Source organism: Hydractinia symbiolongicarpus, chromosome 14 (assembly GCF_029227915.1).
Source record: "Hydractinia symbiolongicarpus strain clone_291-10 chromosome 14, HSymV2.1, whole genome shotgun sequence".
Lineage (NCBI taxonomy): Eukaryota > Metazoa > Cnidaria > Hydrozoa > Anthoathecata > Hydractiniidae > Hydractinia > Hydractinia symbiolongicarpus.
Window position 1 is genome coordinate 18,720,355 of NC_079888.1, and position 8,474 is coordinate 18,728,828.

The following is an 8,474-nucleotide window of genomic DNA, read 5'->3' on the forward strand; positions in this document are numbered from 1 at the left end:
TCTGCATTTGTAAAAGACATTGTCGAAAATCAACACAGAAAGAAGAGAACACATCAGAAATTCAAGGCAAAGAGGAAAACCTGTACGAAAACATAGGTGAATTTACTGGTAAGAAAGGCGATGATTACGAAATCCCGGATACAGATGGAAACGAAAGATACGCGACGAAAATGTCCCTGGGGAAAAAAGAAGTTAATTCTACCAGTTGTTATATCTATGCAGAAGATAGGTGTGAATTTGACGAAGATAATTTTGGATACGAAGTGGAAGAAGAAAGCTGTTATGAAATTATTTCTTAAATTACATTTAGTGCTGTATATATTATTTATTTATATTAGATTAATAAATAGTTAGAATTATATTCATTGGTTTCTATTATCTTTGCAATAAAGAATAAAATATACAAAAGCTGCAGCGAAATAGATTTACTAGAAAGGCACTGATATCTAATGTATTTCAAGGAATCAAGCATATCGTCCTTCATTAAATGGATCGAACATCCGTTTCTTAAAACATTTAAGTAGCATATGCAAAGCAAGCAACATTGAATTGAAATGATGCAAATAAAGACGCAGTTTTTGTTGTTGCTTTCACCCGGACATATTTGTACAACAAATATACAAACTTAGCTAAATCTAAAGCTAGCTATTTATGCTTAGTAAAACACATACAAAGAGAAACAATAGTAACGTAAAAATGAAAACATTACAGTGAGTTCAATAGACCATAGTTTTCCATTTGACCAGGACAGATACATTAGTTACGTGGTAGGGGACACATTAATTATGCAAAAATGTAAACAAATATGCTGTTTTATGAAAAACGCGGTAAAATATAAAACTTTAAGAATTTGAGGCTTTTAAGTGGCTTTTTCCTGGAAAAGCGATATAAAAACTGAACGTCCAAAAATATCAAAGTTTTTACTATTTGCGATTTCATACTTCTGTTATTGTTGTAGCCTTAATAAAAACGATGCACACTTCTAGCAGATAAACCCTTGACATGACGTTACTTTTTCCTCTTTTACTTCATTTTTGATAAACTCTATGGATGACACATTTTCTTGTGATATTTCGCGAAATTTTTCCAAGAGCAAACTGCAATATGAAGAAAAATATATATTGCACTCTATGCAGCCGTATAGCTGAACATTGTGAAGTTATGTCTGAAAGCGGTTATGTTACTTACCCGAGACAGACACGTGCTGTTTCATCTCTTCGGGATTTTCAACATTTTATATATTAAGACAGTGCACTTGCGCTAATAAAACGATTTACCTGAAAATCAATTTTTCTCAAATGTGAAACGGTTAAAATTGGATTTAAATTAATTCTTTGCAAAAATTAATTTTTTTACAAACGTTCAAAAGTGGAAAATTAAATTAAAAATTGATTTCGAGTCAAAACTCAATTTAAGATTTAAAAAATTGATTTTAATTCACTTAATATATTTATGTTGACAAAGTTTATAAATTAAAATAATTTAATTAATCAGAGAAATAAATAAATTAATTTAATTTATTTTAATAAATAATGGTTTTTTTTTAGTAAGCAACTCCCGGGTTTATAAAAACTCGCGATATGGCCAACCCTTTCGAACACACAGAAAGACAACGGCTATATTTATAGAGACTAGTCGGTAATCCATGAAAAAATATTCACGGAGTCACCGTCTTTAAATTTTACGTTATTTCGTGTCTTCGTTGCACGACAGTGTTCTTGCGGACAGACAGACATAGTACAGCTATTATTGCCAACTAGTCTTTATTGCAATTTCAGTTTAAATGAAAACACATAGAACAGCCTGTCGTTACCCTGCCTAGCTAAAGCAATCGCTCAGCCAATTTGTCGCAAAAATATTTTCCGAAAAACAATAAAAGCTGTAGCTACGTAACTGCATTTAGCATAAAAATTATTGCTTAAGAATAATGATGCTGCTGCATTTGGCTGTTTTCACTTTTTAGGAAAAGGTAGCTAAAGATCTAGCTAGCTAGATAGCCACAACCCCAACATAAATACTGATGTACTAAACGGAATCCAAATATCAAAGAATAAGAATAAATAAAGCTAGTTAATAGCCAGCTAGTGTTATCAGAATTCTGCCTTGTTTATAGGAACAAAATCTTGATATTGGTTCAGTAAAGATTTATATATAGCTAGAGAATGTGGTGATATATTTATCTTAAAACGTAAAAATATACAAAAAATATATATTCCAAATATATTCCAAAATGGCTTCAGTAAAATGTTTCCGTTTTCCGCCTTCTGTCGTAATTCCGTAAAAATCGACTCGATCGACGAAATAAAACTGGGTGACCATTTTGAACAAAATACGCTATTATTAAAGAGATAAGAACATCAGGCTAAAATCTCAGGTTAAAAAATAGGTCTATTGTTTGCAACAATAGAGAAAGAAGACCAGGGCGATCGCGGTAAAAAACTTGCTATTCTTACATGTGAAATAAAAACATAAAACATGCCAAATTACGATTAGAAATTAGTCCATCGCAAAATTGTATTGACATTATTCATTTACAAATTTAAATACACGCAAAAGAAGCTTTCTATTCGCGAAATCGCGAATATATATTTTATTACATATCATTTTACTATCTTTTGAACATGTTTTGTAAAAAACATAAACAAATATCTTCTGAAGAAGACAAGTCTGTCTTTGTATATAAAAACAGTTGTTTGAAATTGAGATAAATGTGATTTTTATTCACTATAAATTGTGCTAGCGTTAGTGTTAGTTGAAAAGGAGAAGCTACCAAGATGTATGTGAGAAATTGGTGTTGTCAAAAAGCTCGACAAAATAAAAGACGAAAAAGTTCGAGCTGCGTTGGTACGGATTGTCAAAATAAAAGCTTTCTTAAAACGTCTAGTACACAGGCTGTATCCAGTGGAAAGCAAAACTTAAATAATAACAGGATAAAATAATAAAAGAAGAGACGCATCAGATCAAGAAGTTAAAAAGGAAATCTCTATACTAACAGATCCCCTCTGGTGTGGTGGTCGTAATTGATATTATTTAGGGAGTATATACGGAATTTATAATCACGTGATATAACACGAGCATTTTTACTATTTTGTCCCTCTTAAACAGGGATTTTCACCGACATTTATCGCTAAATTGGGAAAACTGCAAACCATGTTTTAAAGTTTCAATATAATTTCCATGAAATAGCCGATAATAGATTAGCGATTCTACAGAGTCAGATATGGTGTTTGAGAAAATCAAAATAATTAACATCTGTTCACTCTAATGTGTTATTCAAAAAGTATTTCTAAAATAAAAAAAAAATGAAAACACACAAGCTGAATAAAACGACAAAGAAAGTGAAACATTTAACAAGTTCGTAAAGGTGTATTGGCTCACTTTGTCATTGTGACCATATGGACATAAATCTTTTATCTTATATATTGTGTTGTTTGCTTTTTACTCTTTAAATACCCTTTTTGTTGTTTCAAACAAAATCAATGACTTCGAAAAGAAAAATGATCTTAAGAAGTAGGAAAAGAAAATGCGTTATATTTATGACATCCGAACGCAAAAGGAAAGAAATCAACGGGGAAATTTACCAACAGTTTTTGGAAACAGCTAACAGAATGTCAATTTTATTTGACACAAAACTAGCTAGTGAAAAAACCTTGCTAAAACTGCTGTCATTGGAAGCATCGAGCAAAGCTGTAGTTATTTTAATTGATAAGCTTGCTTTACACAACAAAGTATTTCTCCATTGCTTTAATACTTGCATTTGCGCTGGAATCAAAGTACTAGTTGTTATTGACAAAAAAATCTCGAAAGAAATTATCCTAAAAACACTTCCACCAACAACGACCAGTGGTTTAAGGAGAATTAAAACTGTTCTTAGCGATAGCATTATATTTGGAGAAGAAGAGAATAGCTTAAAAGACATTGCCGCAAAGATCAAAAAAATGGGCAGCGCAAATATGGGAAGAACTGCCAATGTTCAACGTGCGGAGACAAATACTTTTAATCATTTAAATTTAGAGCAGTGTTTATTACAAAAACAACTACTGCTCACTACGCCTGCTGCAAAATCGAAAAGGCTGGTATCGACTACAGCGTACAAGTCTCGGGCATCCAAATGTAGCGGAGAAAACTTCAGGGAGGCTAATCTTTTTTGTGTATCAAGGAAAAAAAAGAGTTTCCAAGGTCGTTACAAAGACGCAATTAAAATCACAGGAAAAAGTGTCACTGCGACCATGGCCAACAAAACATTGAAAACAGTATTAACACCGAAAATAAAAATTTCTACTGAAGAAGCAGATTTTTGTCGACAAGTGACACTTGACGACAGAGAAGTTTCTTGGGAAAAACGAGACAAAAAAGTTGGCGGACAGAAGAAAACAGATAAAAGATTTTCTTTTGATTATATCACTAAAACGTATGTCGTTGCCAACCCAAACACTCGGGGAAAAAACAAGTTAATTCATATAAACTTTCCGTTCGACATCGTTAAGTTATCAAGTGAGAGCAGCAATCATTCGTCGTCAGTAAGAAGTTCGTATATTTGGGAGCATAGACTTTCCACAGCATCGACCGACCATGACGAAATTGATCTTGATGTGAAATTTGATATGCTTTCTTTTATCGACAGCCCAATACCATCACCTCAAGATAAAAAATGTATTTATCAGGAGCCACTACCAGCCTTTTCTGAAAGCATGTGTTTTCCTCCAGTTGGACGATTTTCATGCGATCATCTGCAAACCCGGCGACCGTCTGTTTTTAACGTATTAAAGCAATAGCGAAATTCTTTTTACCTATATCTGACTTAATGACGTGCAATTAAGCTTAAGACTTGTCAAAGTGACATAAACACTTGTGTGTACTTCCAACAGTCGAGCTGTGTTTTTTTGGTCACAGCCTTCCTCTTGGTAACAGCCAGGATTGTGCTGCCACCATGGAAACGAGACAGTACAGTCCAACCTACAATCTCAACAGAATATATTAAAAAAAACTTAAAAAATTTGTTTTTAAAGAGGAGAAGCCCCTACAAGTTGAGTAGACACCCCCCTACCCCTTCTCTCAAATTCAATGTTCTTTATGTTGAAATCGTACAGAATGTTTTTGAAGTGAAGAAAATCAGCTGAGGGAGGGGGAGCTAGCACTTCATACCCATTAAAATCGAGGAAAAGGGGTTTTCCCGAATATGTTGTGGACGGTTGTCTTAAATAAGAATATTCCAATAACACATAGACTTTCGGAAAGGCAAATGGGATTAAAAACTGATCCAAACAGCCACAAAAATGTCAGCCATATTTGTTTTCATATGTTTAACCACAACAAAGCCGACATAAAAGTATTACTAAAGTAAACAAACAAACAAATATACCAGTTTTAAAGAGAATTTTACAATTTAAAAAACTCTTGAGCTGTTTTGATTGAATAATTTCAAGTTTTATAGTATACAAATGCAAGTACTAAGTACAAGTACTAAATACAAGTAAAAATAACATGAACAGAACATATACTTGTATTATTATATACCAGGACTCGTAAAACACCATTGACAGCGTGGAAAATTATAGGATGGCAGCGATATGGCGTGTATTGATTTTTTTAAGTAAACACCCGCAGACCAGCAGAAAGAAGTCGTACCATTTGGTATATGTTTTGCAGACCTTGTACTATCTAAGAACTAACTAAGTGTTGGCAATATCATTGTACACGTAACACACGCGTTAAGCCCATCACCCTTAATGTTATCTATAAAAAATGAAAGGGTTAGAACGGTGATCACCAGTCTAGGTCGTGGAATTAGGACATTTACGTAAAGGACACTTATTGGGCTGTGAAAGGCCATATTACTGCCTTTACAAGCTTGTGCACGAAGATAGAGGTGTTCTAAGTTCCTGGTTTAAAGGAAAACGACTTGTTACGGCGTAGTCAATTGAGACACTTAAAGGACTAGATTGATAGTAACCTGTCTGGGCGGCACAGTGCATACCTGTATGACATGTGTGACACAGTTTATTGTTCTTATTAAGTGCTCAACCTGGCATTCAACGCCGGGTCACACGGTTATTTGTGTCTTCATTTGTGTCTGGCGTTTCGCAACGGGTCCCTCAACTAGTCTAGTTTAAAATTCCAGTTTTTTTGTATGTGAGCAAAAGATGGCAGATGCGAGAAGTAGCAGGGAAATACCTGTGCGTTCTATCTGACGAGTGAATCTTCTGCGTGCTTTTTCAAGGGCTGAAGACCAGTTCGTTAACATACCGGTTAAAATGATCTCGTTTAAAAGTGTCTCAATCATTCAGATATCTACAACCACTCGTGAAAATATTGAGACAATTGTACTTTCTCAGCCATTTTACAAATTCGATGTGTAGGTAGAGTAGGAAGCCTTTAAATAGGCCCAGTCCCACTTTTAAACACATTCGCCTTGCAGAATAATTCACGTAATATAAAGTCCTAAGATCTGAGTCCGCTGTAAACATTAACAGGTTCAAAGAGCATTAAACTAGGAAAGAATTAGCCCATATAATTACTTGTGGTACAAACTTCGGCATTTTCCAACTTGTATCAGTATATTATGTAAAGAATTGTAGCTTTATAATCCCTCACGTCAACAAAAACTCTTTGAAAAACAACATATGATGAATCTTCATTAAGTTTAACATTTCTACAAGTAATATTTCTTCTTTCATCGCCTTTGTAGAACGAATAGACTATTTAATGGCCTACATCGTTCGTAAAGATTAAACACATAACTGAATATTACTATACTGTAATTTTCTATAAACTGAAAACAATAGTAAAACTAGAACCAGAAGTAAATCAGCAACAAACCGATTGTAAATTCCAAATGTTTGAATTCAGATTTGGTAAAAGTAGCTATGATAGAAGACTGCATTTCTCGCACCCTCTTCAAAAGCAGTAATGTTGCGATATAAGTTTGTACTTGCACGAGAAGAATTCTTTCTTATTAACATAACTACTACTTAATATAATCCAAAGAAAAAAAAAAGGAATTTTGTACGCACACTCACTCTGATATGTGGGTTTTCAAGTAAATGCCATTGGTGCATTATAAAAATATAACTTTATTTTGAATATTATAAGATCATAATAGCTAGCTAGCTGGCTACCATAAAATGTAAATTGTGTTTCTTCAGAAGACTAGATATTAGCTACATTAATTTTAACACGAATTTTTTCAAAGCAATTGAGCTTCGCGGGCGAAGCGAAATTGTGGAGCACGTTTGCTACGCGAAGTGTACCAAGAGAATTATTGAGATTCTCAAAATTTTGATTGAAAAAAAATCATATAAATCAGCGTAAGAAAATATGACTGATATTCTTTCACGAAAAGGTAGGTTATTTTTTTGTCTACTAGAACAAATAAGTTTGGACCGAGAAGCTGTAATAAAAGTTAGTTAAAAATGCCAATAAATAGGCTTTGTACCTTTGTGGTGCCTGTGGCCACCATAGAAATTTTTTTTGCTGTCATCCTTCAATGGGATCATTAGCTAGCTACCTCTAGCTACAGTCAGGAGAAGAAAATTCAATCCCTAAAGTATTAAACAAAACTATTTCTTTTTAAATTTTATTATACAATTTTTAAATATTTCGTAAAACTCAAGTTGCTTCTTTTTTGTTGTTGTATCGTGGAAATAAATTTAAGTCACCAATCCAAACCTAACTGGGAAAAATATACCACTTCATTTTTTAAGGTATTTGCTCATTTTTAAAAAAACTTTTTTACTGTTTCTACTAGCGTCTTTTTACTGATATATGTTCTAAATCTAAAAACTACTTTAACAAACGGCGCCTTTACCTGTAAGTTCTACTTTGTTTACCTACTTTTGCATGTTAAATTCTTCAACACTCAAACCTCGCAATAAATTTTTCAAGAAGTGAGCTACGTACGACGTGTGAAGTCACGAATTACCAAGTGGACTTTCGTTCGATAATGGTGGCAACCGTTAATGTAATTATTGTTTTTGGGAGATTAAGTGTGGACATATATAAAAATATTTAAAAAAAAAATATTTAGGGCTTCATCAATTTCTTTACAACCCTTTACAACACAATGCAAAAACACATGTTTTTGCATTGTGTTTCATGAGCTTACAATAAAGTGGTATAGCTAAGTTATGATACGTAAAAACTACTCTTGAATGACCCTTTAAGAATGTGAAACCACATAATAGACCTTGATCAAATTTCGTGTTTTTCGTAACTTTTGTGTTCAGTATGGTAGATTAGGCCTGTCAACTGGCTAAAAAAGTCATAAGTATGAGGGCAAGCTTGGGTAAAATTTTAAATACAATTTGTATTTTCCAAATGAAAAACAGTGCCTACAATTCTGTTGTCTTGGCCACAAAAAGTAGTGATCTATATTTTATGTGGTTAGCCTCATTAATTCTAATAAATTTACCCTGTCAATTTTTTTCAGGAGGTACAACATGGACGGTTCTAGAGTGTTAAAAAGCTTCCATTTG